Source organism: Chiroxiphia lanceolata (assembly GCF_009829145.1).
Source record: "Chiroxiphia lanceolata isolate bChiLan1 chromosome W unlocalized genomic scaffold, bChiLan1.pri scaffold_48_arrow_ctg1, whole genome shotgun sequence".
Taxonomy (NCBI): Eukaryota; Metazoa; Chordata; class Aves; order Passeriformes; family Pipridae; genus Chiroxiphia; species Chiroxiphia lanceolata.
In genome coordinates, this window is record NW_022476502.1 from 32,921 (window position 1) to 48,737 (window position 15,817).

A 15,817-nucleotide genomic window follows, 5' to 3' on the forward strand; every position below is an offset into this window, starting at 1 on the left:
AAAGCACTTTTTCACACTCACCTCCTGGAGGCCTGACGATTGTTACAGCATCACTTATCAAGCTGCTCTAGCTGTTGGATGCATTCCCTTGCACTGTGGAGTTAGAAAATGGAATCAGGCCTTTAATGGTACCCACACATTGAATTTCTTGCTGCTGCAGAACATCTGAGTGTCATTTACCACAGAATAATGAGCATTATCTGTCAGGAAAAAACATGAAAGGGGGGAGAAGAACAAATGTCAGACCTTGTATCTGCTACAATTCACTGTCTTTAGGAACTAAGTCTTATTCCTACTCAAAAGAAGACTTGCTATTTATACCAGTAACAGACATAGACACATGAAACTTTGGCTATTGGGGAGAAAAAATATTATTCATCATTTCTCCTGCTTTTGGCAACAGTCTATGGTACCTGTTATAAATTTAGACCACAACGGATCAAATTATCAATTGGAATTTATTAATACAGCAAGCAGAATATGAGCAAATGCAGCGCTGGGCGACAGGGGAGTCTCCGCTCCACCAACTGCCGCACTAACATGTTAAGCAAGTATCTATTTATATCCTTCCAGTTCCGTCTTCTGTGATGTGGTTATAGTACTCTGCGCATGTCTGGGCTGTTGCTAGGGGGTCGTTTCTGCCTCCAGGTGGTCATTCAGGATGAAGTAAGACGTCTTCCTCGGGTGTCCTCTTCTTGCCCTCTAGCTCTGACAGCAGTCATCTTCCTTATATGGGTTGCCCTTTAAATTCTCGGAACATGGTAAGCTTAAGATATACCTTGCATAAGCGTTTGCATAACTTTTTGTGGTTTAGCCTTTGCCTTAGCCTAGCGGTTTAAGCAGAACATCCTGTTTGATAAACAATGCCACTTACCATAGTTTATTACAATCCCCCCTTTTTCTTTTTCACAATCAAAATTTGTTTATCAAACTTTACTTTCTCGCTTACAACAATTATCGCGCACATAATCAAAATCATTATCAGCTTCATCAGTGGTTACAACACTGTATCTCGAAGTAATCATTAACAATTTTGCAATCTCAAAGCGTTCTTTAATAAAGCGCAAAATATACTTTAAAATGCATGGTCCAAACACTAGTCCTAGTATGATCATGATTATTGGGCCCGCTAAGGTTGAAAGCAGGGTGGTTAGCCATGGGGAAACATTAAACCAGTTTTCATACCATGATCGATTACTTTCTCTATCTTTCTTCCTTTGTTCTAACCGCTTCCTTAATTCTGCCATAGCATCTTGTACTACCCCTGTATGATCAGCATAGGAGCAGCATTCCTCTCTAAGGGCTACACATAACCCTCCTTCTTTTAGAAATAATAAATCTAGCCCTCTTCTATTCTGCAAAACGACTTCCGATAGTGACTTAACAGATGCAGCTAAGTTTTGTATAGATTGCTCTATTCAACAGCTAGTTGTAAATTTTGTATCTCTTTTCCCTTTACCAAAGAAGCTATTCCAGTTCCTGCTCCCACTCCTCCTGCAATCAACAAGGTTGCTATAGTTACCGCAGTAAAAGGCTCTCTGACTTGTCTGGATAGTCCTCCTTCAAAGTGCCGAAATACATCTTCTGAGGTGTGATACATGATCCTGGGTATGATAATTACTTGGATACAAAATACACTTTCATTAAAGACATTGAGAGATAGGCATGGAGTTACTCCTATGTCTGAGCATACCCATTTGGCTCCTCCTGATGGTATTACCCATTTGTCACTTTTATTTCTATGTTGCTGTCATAGAGGTTGGTACTTAATAGGAACAGTTCCGATACATCTACCTTTGCCTGTCACCATTTGTATTGTTATCCCCTGGGTATGATTTCTCTGTTCTTCCCATTTGCATTCCAGAGGATTCGATCCATTTGACCATCGGACTTTATTAGGTTTTCCTATGGCCTCAAAGTAAGGCGGCTTGACATTATAGCATAGCCAACAATCTAATGTAAGGTTTGGTTTACTTTTGTTAAGAGCCTGGTAAGAAGTTTGCATTAAATCCCATAGGGGTTCTTTGGGTTGTGATAGCCTGGGTTCAGGGGTCTCATTAGTATTTGATGTATCACTTCCTAGAGTAGGGATGGTTCTGTCCGGAGAATGGGGCGGAATAACTTCCTCTTTAGGAGCAGGGGGATTCAAAACTGGGTTTGGTCCCACCGGGAAAGGGTCATAAGGGGTTCTTTCTTTAACAATCCTAAAGAAACTCCCTCTGTCTTCTCCCGGTTCCCAAAATCTAATTCCCCACATTTTCCCAGCTAACCATTCATCACTTTCTGGTCGTTTAACAATTATTTCTATTCTTTCACATATAGGTCTACCACAAGATCCTTGTACCCCTCCTGAATAGCTATGTTTTGGTTTAATACAACCGGGAGGTCCCCAGGTCACATCTATATATCTGTCTCCTCTGGTAGACCAATCGGAGGCAATGGTTTCACAACCCCAATACCCACAAAAATAATGCCCTGGATAATTACAATAGCTCTTTCCTGGATTAGAGGCTGGACAAATATAAAATGCCTTACACTGCGCTTGCTTCTTGCTCAATGTCGGGCATGTTTGTCCAACACATCCTCCAGCTTCAATAGGTATTAGGGAATATAAGTGTACAGTGAAATTCCTGATGCAGTATGGCTTTGTATTACTGTAGAAGTTTGCAAGTTGGAAATTTTCCAAGTCATTGGTTCATGGGGGTTACCCGCATGTATTGGTGTTGCTACTGCAATTATGTAAATAGTGCCTAGAGAAAAACTTTGACTTTTATTAATTCCAATTCTTTTATTAATTTGGGTATTACCAGCCCTCTTACTTTTACCAGTCCTGGGGGAATTCGGCCATTGCAGCCTGCGTGTCCCATGGCTTAGGCTTTTTCCTTCTTCTCCGGGATTTCCTCCTCTGCCTCGCCTGTCGGCTCGGTTGCCTCGAGTCACAGGGTGTTCCATCTTCTCGGCAGCAGGAGTCCCAGGTAGGAATATGCCTTTTATTTTTAGTGAGCCGTATGCGGACCACGAGGCAGCTTTTACCATATACCCGACACACAGCAAGGCACTGATCTCCCGTCGGCACTGGATTTTTACTATATCTACCACAAAAAGGCGCTGGTTCATTTAGGTGGAAACAGAAATATTGAGGATTAATTCCAAATGCAAAATAACTCCACCATCTGGGGGATTTCTACGGGATCCCCGTTGTTTTTCAATGCCCAAATAGTAAAATTTCGTTCTGTTCGGTAGCACTGCTCGCAGATTCCTCTAGGAGGAAATCCTCCTCTACAGTGCGTCCACCACTTCTCTTGGCACCTTTTACACTTGACACAAATGAATGGGTAGCATTCACAACCCGGTATGTTGATATCGTGGCAATAAAGGTATTCCGGGTCTGCTCGTCCCCCGAGTCTTATAGTAAGCCCTGGCCCCACTTCGCAATTCTCCATAGATAATATACAAACAATGATAAAAAGAATCCCACTATACCATAAATACTAGTAAATACTTAGTTCTAAAATAAAATTAGCAGCAAAAATTAAATTAGCAGCAAAAATTTAAATTAGCAGCAAAGAAATTACTCAATGTCTCTATCATAGCCTATCTTCTCAGGACCAGTTTGGTGTCTCTAGAAATGCTGATTATTTTCCATCGTGAGGGATTCACTGATCCATTGACGTGACTGGCATGTGTCCATTCACATTCTGCAGCTCAAATTGTTGTTTCTATAGTAAACAAAACAAAATGAAGTCCTTTCCATCTAGGTTTTAATGTCCCTTTGTTTTTCCAAGTTTTTTACTATTACCCAGTCTCTTGGCTCGATGTTATGGATTTTTAGATCTAAAGGTGGTCAACTGTTGAAAAAATATATTCGTTAATACCATTCTCACTTATTACCACATGCTTTTAGGGTTCTTCGATTCAGTAGGGCATTCCATACATCGTTTCAAAGGTTGATCCACCTAAGTCTGCCCGAGGCCTTGTCCGAATGATTAGCAAGGCCACAGATAAAAGAATTGTTTTTAGTTTCCCATTCATTCTTTACTTTTGTAACTTGGTTGGCTGTAACCCTTGAGGTAGGGAATGCCTCTACATAATGTGTTAAGTAGTACCAATATCGAATTTATCATTTTTGTCTTTGGAATCTGCAGGTTTATAATACCTTTAATTCGTTTAGGATTTAATCATTTAATCTCGTCCCAACAGATTATACTCCGCTTTCGAGACGAGCAAGAGTTCACCTATACTAAATTTATTTTTAAATACCACAATTTTAATTTTACTTATTTTAAATAGTTTTCTTTGCTCTAATTACTTGCACTCTTTCAGATGATGCTCTATAGGAATTAGGGATTTGTTTAACTGTTGACTTTTCAGTTTCTGTATCGACTAAAAAGGTGAACTCCTGTTTACAGGGACTTAATTTTAATTTCATCAAGGGCTCAGGATGACTACAGTCCCTTAAAATATAGAGCTCTTGACTGTCTTATTTCTCCTTCAAGCCTTTTTCATCTCGAATCTGTTGTCTACAACTCTTCACATAGCCTTTTTTCCCACAATGGAAACAACTTCTTTGTTCTCGCCTTGCCACCTCTTTCTCTCTGCTCATTCCCGGAAATTTACGGTCTTTGAGCATCCCTCTATGGTCTTCTCTTACTGCTGCCTCCATCATCTTTACTTGTCGTTTATTACCCTCTTCCTTTCTTCTTACATATACCTTTTGGGCTTCTCTCAACAACTCATCCAGTCCTCTATCTTGCCAATTTTCTAACTTTTCAATTTTCTTTCTAATGTCTTCCCATGATTTTGCCACAAACTGTAGCTTAAGCCATATTTGTCCTGATGGGTTGTCAGGGTTGACACCTGAATACAGCTGGAGAGCTTTTCTTAATCTCTCTAGCTATTCAGTAGGACTCTCATCCTTCTTTTGCATCTCATTAAATACTTTATTAATATTTTGACCATGAGACACAGCTTCCCTAATACCCTGAATCACTATTGTTCTTAAATCTTGCATATTGGTTCGGTGGGCCGGGTCTTGATCATCCCAATCAGGTCTCCAGAGTGGCCACTTGGTTTCTGCTGTGGTCCCTGGGCGTGCTGCGAGTCCCAGATTCTCATCCCAGCCCACCTAATCATGTCTCGTTCTTCAGTAGTAAATAATTGGCTTAGAATTGATTGCATTTCATCCCAGGTGTAAAGATTGGGTCCTAGGAACTGATCAAATCTTTCGGAGACTCCAATAGGGTCTGCTAATAGACTTCCCATTTCTCTTTTAAATGCCCGGACATCTCCGGAATTTAACAGTTCGGACACAAACTCTATTTCATCTTGTCTGCCTGGTAATGTTGTCTCCCAGAGGGGGTATAATTGGGAGTGAGGTAAAGGATCTTTAAAATCTTCAGGCTCAGTCATATTGAAACTCATTTCGTTAAGCTTTTCTATAGTGGCATGTATAGAGGTAGGAGATAAGATAACTACTCCTCCTCGTTCCTGTGTAGGTAAGATGGTAGACCCCCACTCTAACTCCGCCGGGGCACCTGGCATGGTCACACTCCCTCCATTGCAAGGGGGTATATAAGGTGGAGGAGAGTTCCAAGACACTAAATTCTTAAATGAGTCCCCCTGCTTATTTTCCCTTAAGGGGAATAAATAATTCTTTTCACTGGCCTCCAACCAGATGACAGCATAAAAACTTTCTTCTGGACAAAAGGGTCTTTTATCACTGACATACCAATTTAAAAGTTCACAGACCCAGTCCTCAAAAGTGCCGTATGTTGGCCAGTAAGTGGTATTTCCAATTTTTCTACCTCCCCATTCTTCAATGCAATAATAGACCATCTTGTCTTTCGATCTTCTAAAAGTACAGGAGTAGTAGCTCCAATTTTTAAGGAGCTTACCAAGGGGGCTTTCAGGTGGAATCCCCTGCGACCTAACTTCAAAGCCTCTTTTTATTAATCTCTTTTCCTCCAGAGAACTATTTCCAATCTCTCTCTGGGGTTCCTCTTTCTCATTATTTTTACCCTCACCCAGAGGTTCCTCTTTTACTGTGGTAGACAAGTCCCTAACAAGATTGCTTCTGCTCTGAGAGCCGCAGCTGCCTAGTGCAGACTGTCTATCTCCCAGAGGGTTCCGCTTCGAGTTGAGGGGTTTTTTATTATTAAACCAAAGTTTTAACTGTTGCCTTACCCAGTCTTCTCCAGACCCATAAACCGGCCAGAAGACATTTTTTACAATTTTCTTCCCTCCCCATATCTTAGTACAATATATAACCATTTTCTGCTTGTTCTTCCCTATTGTTCCCGGGAAGTATTTCCAATTACCTAAGATATAAGCAAGAGGGGTATTCCTAGGTACAGAGGTACCCTTCCCATGGGTGACAGAAGGCTTGCTGTCTTCTGCCCCCATCTTCTGGAATATCTACAACCACACACGCACTCGTTCCCCTTATTCCTGGCCCAGTCCCTCGCGGGAGATGGGAACCACAGTACTAAAGGGTCCGCTCTCACTTGGCTCAGTGTGTCGAGCCTCTCATTCGTTATATTCCAGGAATCCCAATCCCGCCCGAACGGTAATCCCCGCGAACCAAAATCGCGATACACTTACGCGTCCTGCGTCTTCGTCCGGACTTTTGTGCACAAAATATTACGGGATTTGACCGGTTCTTCCTTTGCTCAATATTCCAAATTTAGGTTCGTCGGTCAGGGTGCAGTGAGCCGTCGGTCTCCCACGGGGCCGTGGACAAGCGCGGGGCGCCTCCCCGAAGAGCCGCAGCCCACCGTTCCTGATCCGAGTCACGGCACCAAATTGTTATAAATTTAGACCACAACTGATCAAATTATCAATTGGAATTTATTAATACAGCAAGCAGAATATGAGCAAATGCAGCGCTGGGCGACAGGGGAGTCTCCGCTCCACCAACTGCCGCACTAACATGTTAAGCAAGTATCTATTTATATCCTTCCAGTTCCGTCTTCTGTGATGTGGTTATAGTACTCTGCGCATGTCTGGGCTGTTGCTAGGGGGTCGTTTCTGCCTCCAGGTGGTCGTTCAGGATGAAGTAAGACGTCTTCCTCGGGTGTCCTCTTCTTGCCCTCTAGTTCTGACAGCAGTCATCTTCCTTATATGGGTTGCCCTTTAAATTCTCGGAACATGGTAAGCTTAAGATATACCTTGCATAAGCGTTTGCACAACTTTTTGTGGTTTAGCCTTTGCCTTAGCCTAGCGGTTTAAGCAGAACATCCTGTTTGATAAACAATGCCACTTACCATAGTTTATTACAGTACCTGTAAACCTTGGAAAATAAGCAAACCAACCCATGAAGCAACTCTGCAGCTGCAGAGCTGACTGCTCGATACTGCAAACAGGAGCCAGCTCTCAAAAATTACTTATCTTCTAGAAAAGTTGTGTGATAACTGCAAATTCCAAACGTTAGTGTTAATTCTTGTGCCTATGATACACTTGTAAAATTTTTGCATTCTCTAGAAAAATGCTTCCCTTAGGAGTTTATAAGCCAACTCATTGCATAGAGCAGAAAAGGTCACCCGCAGTAACACCTGCTTTCCAGCATGGCCTGCAGTCCCCTGAAAGATATGCCAAATTCATGAGAAAATTAAACTTTTTCTATCTACAGCACAGTTTCAACATGTTAATATTTTTATTTTCATCCACCTGAACCTGGAAGGAAAACATGTGTTTCCTCCGCTGATATTTTTATTCCATCATTAATCTTTCTTCCAATGGCTAACTATACTAGATTTTAAAAAGACAGTTTTGAGTAACAGAATAGGAATTAAAAGGATAACGCTCTACTCCAAGTTGCCTGTATAACAACGTTAATATACAGTAATTATCCAATTAGTTTTAACATTAAATTCTAGTTATAGCAGAGTGATTACTCAGCAATTATAAGAAGTATATAATTATTCAATAAGTAGGAGAAGTATGTAATTACATAACCATTTGACAGCTCAACATTTTTCATTGCTTCTAATAAAAAGCCAAGGAGCACTTGTAAGTTTCCTAACCCAAATTTTACACAGATCAAAGGTGTTTTTATCCCTCTTCCCAGCCAAGCAACTTACTGCTGCTGGCAAGGAACATGTTAGAAGAACATTTTTAAAATGCAGGTCTTGCTGGGGCTGACTTGCAATTTGCAGCTTTGCCACTACTCACTGCTTCACCTCAGCTTTCAGTGGGCTGGAAAATGCAGACCCAGAGGTTCAGCCTGACAGCCAGTGACACAGGGATAACCCTGTCCCATCATTCCATGCCAGTCCTGCCCAGCCTGCCTCAGGGGGGACCCAGCTGGTGAGGAGAAGTGGACGAGGCCTCTCTTTCGCCATTTTTCATGGGTGTTTTTCTCTCCATCCTGCTCACAGGTCCTACTGTAGCCCACCAGCAAGTCTGCTGCAGATCTAAACAGCAGGTGCCTCAGATACCCAGAAAGTCCTAAAAGACACTGTTTGCTTCAGACAAGTGGGTTGTACCAGATACCTCCTTGTTCCTGCACTCGGCCTTGTCACTGCTGCCAGGAACAGACCCCAGCACTCCAACAAGCAAGGTCTCTGCACAACACAGGAACAAGCGAAAGAGGCAGAAAACAAACTCCTACATCTGGTTCCCCGTGTCCTTCAACACCTAAGACATTGCAAACAAAAGCTGAATTGGAAGGGGAGGAGGCTCAGAGCCACCATCTCCTGTAAGCTGTTAAAAAAGACTAAACCCTTTGCAGACGTGAAGGGCTTCCCGAAGCTCCTTCATCTTTCCAGATTTGTGCACAGGGATGGTTTTGTTCTTTTCCTGGCCTTCCAGCTCAGCTCTCCACAGCTCCCCCAAAGTATCGGAGGCCCTTCTTTCCCTAAGCCTGCTATTTGAGAAAAACCTCAGAAAAACTCTTCCCACTTGATTCGGAGTTCATACCAGATCAAAGGATCTCAGTTTTTCAGGGAAAGATCCAAATGGAATTCGGGTTAAAGAACATACACATACTTAAAAATTATGTCTACTTGAAACAAAGTCAAGAAATAAAACATGCTTACGTTAAAAAGAGACAAACACATATTCCATTCCAAATCAGTGTTTTAAAGCCCTAAGCTTCAACCAGCACTCCGGCTGGGGAGCAGCTGTGTTTGAAGGTTCCCTGTGTTTTTGGGTGGACCCTTTGCAGGGGGCTCCCAAGCAGAGGTGCATTCCTGTCCCTAAGCCCCCCTGTAAAGGGTTGAATTAAGCTCCTGGGGGTCAGTAAATTCCCGCTGCCCTGGGTCGCTCCGCCAGGTACCTGAGAGGTGCCAGCCAAGACCTGCGGCTCCTTCAAGAGCGTCCGCAGGGAAAAGCAGGAGCGGAGGGACCCCGCCAAGTGCCACCCGCCGCCCCCCCGGGCAGGGCGGTCACCCCGCGCCGGCCGCAGCCACCGCGCCGAGGCCGCTCCCGGCGTGGCCCCAGCGCGGCGCGGGCTCCCTCCCGCGGCTGAGGCGCCCGGCACGGTTTGGGGCAGGCGGCGTGCGGCGCTGGGCTGGGGGCGGGGAGCGGTACCTGCTCTTCCTGGCGGTGCGGGCAGAGCGGCTCCGGCGGGCAGAGTTCTGCCGAGCCCGTGCGCGCCCGGCGACAAACCCTCCGTGCGCCCCGCGGGGAACAGCAAAGCTCCCGGGGCCGACCCCGCGCGCTCGGCACGGGCGGGGACCGACAGTTCGCGCGTGCGCCGATCGAGGCCTCAAAGCCCCGCCCCGAGTCATGAATATGCAGCAGAGCGGGACATTTGCATCCCCGGCCTGGCGGGGCCGCCCATTGGTGGGGCGGCGGCCAATCAGGCGCCGGGGGCAGGGGCAGGCGGGGCAGCGGCCTGAGGCGGCGGCGGCCGCCGGGGCAGAGCCCGGGCCCTGCCCGCGCCGCCGGATGGGGCTGTGGGGGCTGCCCGCGCTCCCTCCCTCCCTGTCCCTCTCTGCTCGCCCTCCCGCCCGGCCCTAACCTCGGCGGGTCCCTGGGCAGGCTCCCGGGGAAGGATTGCCCACAAAGGTGGCGGATTGAAGTTTGCGCCGCCGCCGCCGGTCGCGGAGTTTGGCCGGGGCGGCAGCCGGGCTCGGCTCCCGGCGCTGTCCCGGTCGCCGTTTCCCCGACCTTTGGAACTGCTCGGCGCCGGGGGAAACACAATAATAACGCCAAGCGCAGCCTGCCGGAGCCTCCGGGTATCTCAGCTTTTCATTGCCGTGCGAGTTGCTTTTGCGGGGAAAAGGGAGGGGGCGGACGGGCTGGAATTTGATTATGTATATATAATATGATATATAAAAACATTAAAATTATGTAATTAACTATTTTAAAATTGAAAGCCTCCTTTTCTACTTAGCTAAAAAAAAAAAAAAGACATTCCTAACAAAACGAGCACTCAGATCCATTCCTTAACATCCTGGGTGAAACTGGGAGCGAATACAGCTCTGTGTGTTCCTGTACAGATTAGAGCTGCATCCTAACGTATATATACATATATATATATGTATTACATCTACACCCTGTGCGAATATTTGGATGTTTAGATGTGTGTATTTAGATATAAGACAGAGAAATAAAAGCTCCAGAACTGCTCCATTTCCTCTGTGAGTGTGCAGGGATCAGAGTGCACTCGCTCAGCCTCATTTTAACGAGCGAAGGGCTGCGCTGTCGGAGCTCTGCATTAGTAAATCTGGGAGGGTGCCCAGACCTCGACAGTGTTTGGGGGTTTAGTCCTTTCGTAAAGCAAGTTTTGCTGAACTGCAAGGGCATTAAACACCCAGCCCTGTGGGCACGCCTGCATAAACATCACCGAGCCCGGTTCCAGCAACCACCACTCAGAGCCAGCTCAGAGTTGTTCTTCTCTGTCATATGAAAGGTCTCTGATTAAACTTCTTCCAACACAATGACCATACTCAACTTTAGAGACACTGTTTGCACTGAAACATACTCACAAAACTCCGTGTTGAAAGAATCAGTAATGAATTAGGAATGCATTTTTTCTCTCAAAAGCTACTACCTTTACTTAAAATTACAACTAAGATACCATACTTATTTTCCAGGTTCAAAGTGTTTCTGCCCCTACCAGCAAAAACAGACACAGGCTTTTTCTGGCCAGAAAAAAAACAACCAACCAACACTGGAAAGACAATAATTTCTGAGAATACAGCTCAACCCTTACAAAATCTTTTGTGACTGGAGCCCTAACATGATGCAAATGGTAGTCTTTTAGATCAAAACTAATCAGTGCACACCCTCAAAATGCAGTAATACCATTCACAAATGGAAACAAAAATGCCCTCTCCAGATCTGTTTCACAGCATTTTACCAAGTAAATACAGCAACAGAACCAAATTCCAAAATATACAGGTTCAATAGACATGTTTGTGTCTGTTAACAGCAGAGATTCCAGTGTTATGTATTTAACCTTATGTGAAGACTGGGCCCTGCTTCCTACAAACGTGGTATAACTGCATTTAAGTTTAGGAATCAGAACCACCACAGCAAAACTACAGCTCAGACTACTGTATAAAAGCAGGTAGTAAAAGCTTAATGACCAGTAGCATTATGCTGTCTGTATTGTTAAATGTGAACTCTGTCATCAAGATGTAGATTTGTTTGTGAGCACTGGATTAAAAAGCTCTGAAATGTAGAGTAAAATTTAAGTACTCTGTAGAAACATCAGGGACAAAAAAAAAATCCCCCGGCGCGGCTCTTTGGTTTTCCTCGCTTTATTCTCCGGAGCTGATTCTGTTCAGAGCTTGCCCCCCGTCTCTGGCGACCCCCGCCAGGGCCCGTCCCGGGGCGGCTCCTTCAGTGCCACGGGCGGCGGGGACCCCTCGGGGCGGCTCCCCCAGGGCCCCGCCCGCCGCCGCCGCTCCCCGGGGCCCTCCCCGCTTCCTGCCGGGATCGGACACCGCCGGCGGCCCCGGCCCTGCTGGGCTCCATCAGCCTGAGGAATTGCTCCCAAGGAGGGGCCGGGGGCTTCCTCTTGGCCTTCGTCTCCCTGGCGCTGGGGCTCGGCTTCTACCTGCGCCAGAAGGTGAGGGGGGTCCCAGGGGGTCGTGTGTCCCCCCAGAGCGTCTGTGCCCCCCCGGGGACCCCCCACCCCGGTGTCACCCCCTTTTCTCTCCCCACAGAGCTCCTGAGCCGCCGGCGGCCGCAGCCCCTCCCCGGGGCCTCGGGCCCAGTCTGGACCCCCCCCGTCCCTGTGAGGATTTTGGGGGGGTCGTGTGTCCCCCCCTCCCCTGCTGGCACTCTGCCTCCACCCGGCTGCTCCCAGTGATCCCAGTAAAGCTTCCCAGTTCTCCCCAGTCCCAGGATTGGGGGCAGTGGGGGAGGGGCTTGGAGGGTCTCCGTGGGGTGGAGCTGAGTTTGGGGCAGAACCGGCCCCGGGATGGATCGGGAATGGGGACTCCCCTGTGTCCTCCCTGTGTCAACCCGCTCTGGGGGGGCTTTGGGAGGGCACCTGCCCCTCAATAAACCACCCAGCTCACACCAAAACGTGCTGAGAACTTCCCTAAAACCTCCCCACAGCCCCCTAAGGACCCCCAAACACACTCAGAGCCCACCCAGGACCCCCCCAACCCCTTTTCTGGGGGGACTTCTCTGGGCACTGGTGGTGCTGGGAGCCCCCCCGGCTGCGGGCGAGGAGCTCTCTGGTGAGTGGGGGGTGGGAAGGGGGAGGTCGGTGGGAAAAGGGGGGTCAGAGGGGATAAAGGGGTGGTGGGACCCCAAACTGAGTGGGAGGGGAGTGGGACCCCCCCAAAAGTGGAGGGGGAGGGGCACTGAGGTTTGGGGGGTGATGGGAAATGGGTGTGAGAGGTCAGAAGAGTGGGGAAAGGGGAGGGTGGGACCCCCAAACTGAGCATGAGGGGGCTGGGGAGTGTGGGGATGATGTGGAAGGGGTGGGAGAGCGGGAAAAAAGTAGGGGTTGAGACTTCAGAGTGATCCTGGTTGGGCTGGGGATCGAGAGGACCATGGAAAAGTGGAAGGAACAGGGAGAAGAGTGGAAAAGGGGAGGTGGTCTGGTGGGTCTGACGGTCCCACGGGGATCTTGGGGCACAGGGGGACTGGGAAAGGGGGGTGGACCCCCTGAGCTCCCAACTTCCTGTGGGGTGCTGGGGGCTGCTGGATCCAATCTCAGCCTTGGATCATGCCAACACTTTCAGTTTAGAGGAATTACAGAGGTGTGACTGAAACGCTTTTGTCCCCCAGGTTTTAATGATGGCAAATCAGATCTATTGATAGAAATGAATTATTTAGGGTTACAAATGATCAGACCACAGATTTTTAGAAGAATTATTTACTGCACAATAGAAACACTAAAACTACCAGGAGTACAGGATAAGATAGGACAGGGCTCTACACTAAAGCAAATGTTGAAGCAATTCTACTAAAGCTGAAACAAAAGCAAGAATTCTTAATTAGAGATGGATGGAACTCCCCCAGACCAACGCTGGTGGGGAGAACTCTGCTCTCAACCTCCAGGAGTGACCTTGGGGGGTCCCCAGCCAAGGCAGGAATCTCCACACACCCCCTCAGGAACGGTTTTGTTGGCAGAACCTGCCCCTGGGAAAGGGGACTGGCCTTTTGTGGTCGAAAGGGATGGAGTGACAGTCACTGGACTCCAGGGGTTGCCTCCCCATCAGGGGGTTCATTCGGGGTGGAAGCAGCGGCCGAAGCTCTTCCTGCAGGTGAAGGCACTGGTAGGGTTTCTCTTACTGGTGGGTCTGTTGGTGTTTGGTCAAGGTAGAGGTGTCAGTGAAGCTCTTCCCACACTCCCCACACTTGTAGGGCCTCTCCCCGGTGTGGATGCGCCGGTGAGTGGCGAGGTTGTCGATTCTGGTGAAGCCCTTCCCGCAGTCGGTGCAGCGGAAGGGCCTCTCATCTGTGTGAATCTGCTCATGCAGGAGGAGATGTGAGCTGGTCTGAAACCTCTTCTCACATTCTCCACACTGGTAGGGCCGTTCCCCAGTATGGATGAGCTGGTGTCTGCGGCGGTGGGAACTCTGCCTGAAGCTTTTCTCACATTCCTCACACGTGTAGGGCCGTTCCCCACTGTGGATGCGCTGGTGTATGCGGAGTTGGGAGCTCTGCCTGAAGCTTTTCCCACATTCCTCACATGTATGGGGCCGTTCCCCAGTGTGGATCATCTGGTGTCGGAGCAGGTCAGAGTTCTGCCTGAAGCTCTTTTCACATTCCCCACACATGTAGGGCCGTTCCCCAGTGTGGACGTGCTGGTGTCGGAGCAGGTAGGAGCTCTGCCTGAAGCTCTTTCCACACTCCAAGCACCTGAAGGGCTTCTCCCTGCTGGGAGGCTGCTCAGGCTCCACCAGGTCTGAGCTCTGGCTCAAGCTCCGGCCACCTTCCCCGCACAGGCTGGGTCTTTCCTCCTCAGAGCACCCTGGGCTGGCTTTGGAGCCCCTCCTGCGGGAGGATCTCCAGCCCTTTTCCTCCCCGCTGCCTTCCTGCACCGTGGAGCCCTTCAAAACGGCCTCTCCCACCAGGCTCTGCTGGGGGGATTTGTCCTCCGGGCTCTCCCTCCTCAGCTCGGGGCCTGGGGCAGGAAGCAAGAAGGACAGGGAGGGGATTTGCCTCTGGCCCACAGGGAAGGCCAAGGACATCCCCCCAACTCCGGCCCCGGCAGGACGGCGGCGGCAGCGGGGTTGTCCTGCAGCCGGGGCCGTGCTCGGCTGCCAGAGCCAGCACAGCACCGGCCCAAAGGGCCACTGACTTCCTCCTCACCTGCTTGGGGGGCCCAAGGCATCTTCCTCTTCCTTGCAGCCTCCTCCTCCATCCTCCCAAGCTTTGGGAAGGACAAATCCTGATGGGGGGAAAACAAGGGCTGAGCGCGTTGGCTTGGGGGTTCCTCCTGCCCAAGTCCATCTCTAGAACTCAACAGGCATCATAAAAACCTCCAAAACACCAAGAATCAGCCCAGAAAAACTGAAACCACCAAGATTCAGGCAAAAATCCCCCTCAGAAATAGCAAGAAGACCCCCGCCCCCATACCATAACTGTGATTGCTAACAATCCCAACACCAAAACAGCAAAACATAGTCCAAACCAAACGCTTTCCATGAAAGTCCTGGAGCACCTTTCTCAGGATAATCACCTGCAAGAGAAAATGCAGGGCTGATCCACCTTGCACTCATTTTATGTTTCTTGTTAGAAGCATCCTTTGCTCTCCAGGTGAGTGCATTTAAGGGACCACTAAGTACCACTGGTACAGCTCCAACTGTAGGCAATTCCACTAGTGCCGGTTGTCCAGCAAGGAGGGAGGGATGTTGGTTACCTTCAGGTTTTGGTGCAGTTGGGATCCTGATACAACCCTTTTGGGATTATATCACTGGAGGGACGGTGGACAGGGTGGTTTTCCACAAAAAATATTCACTCCTCACCCTAGAAAGTTACCACTTAAAACTATGTTACCAACTAAGAATTGAAAATTCAGGCCCTGCCCCCTGGGGGAGGGGCCCCGAGAGGGGTTGGGCAGGCTCCTCCCCTGGGAGGGGCCCACAGGGTTTGAGGCTCCTCCCCTGGGAGGGGCCCATGGGGTTCGAGGCTCCTCCCCTGGGAGGGGCCCACAGGGTTTGAGGCTCCTCCCCTGGGAGGGGCCCATGGGGCTAGAGGCTCCTCCCCTGGGAGGGGCCCACAGGGTTTGAGGTTCCTCTCCTGGGAGGGGCCCACGGGGTTAGAGGCTCCTCCCCTGGGAGGGGCCCACAGGGTTTGAGGCTCCTCCCCTGGGAGGGGCCCACAGGGTTAGAGACTCCTTTCCTGGGAGGGGCCCATGGGGTTAGAGGTTCCTCTCCTGGGAGGGGCCCATGGGGTTAGAGAC

At 48.6% G+C, this 15,817-nt stretch overlaps 1 long non-coding RNA gene and 1 pseudogene across 1 annotated transcript; both read right to left on the reverse strand.

The window, feature by feature from the left end:
* Positions 1-2,716: 2,716 nt before the first annotated feature.
* Positions 2,717-6,715, reverse strand: LOC116781489. The gene is made up of 4 exons (XR_004354893.1): positions 6,601-6,715; positions 6,478-6,484; positions 6,268-6,273; positions 2,717-2,729 (listed from the first exon to the last, which is right to left on the reverse strand). It is a non-coding gene; the product is annotated as an uncharacterized LOC116781489 (long non-coding RNA).
* Positions 6,716-12,822: 6,107 nt separating this feature from the next.
* On the reverse strand, positions 12,823-14,513 carry LOC116781481 (annotated as a pseudogene).
* Between the last annotated feature and the right edge of the window lie 1,304 nt (positions 14,514-15,817).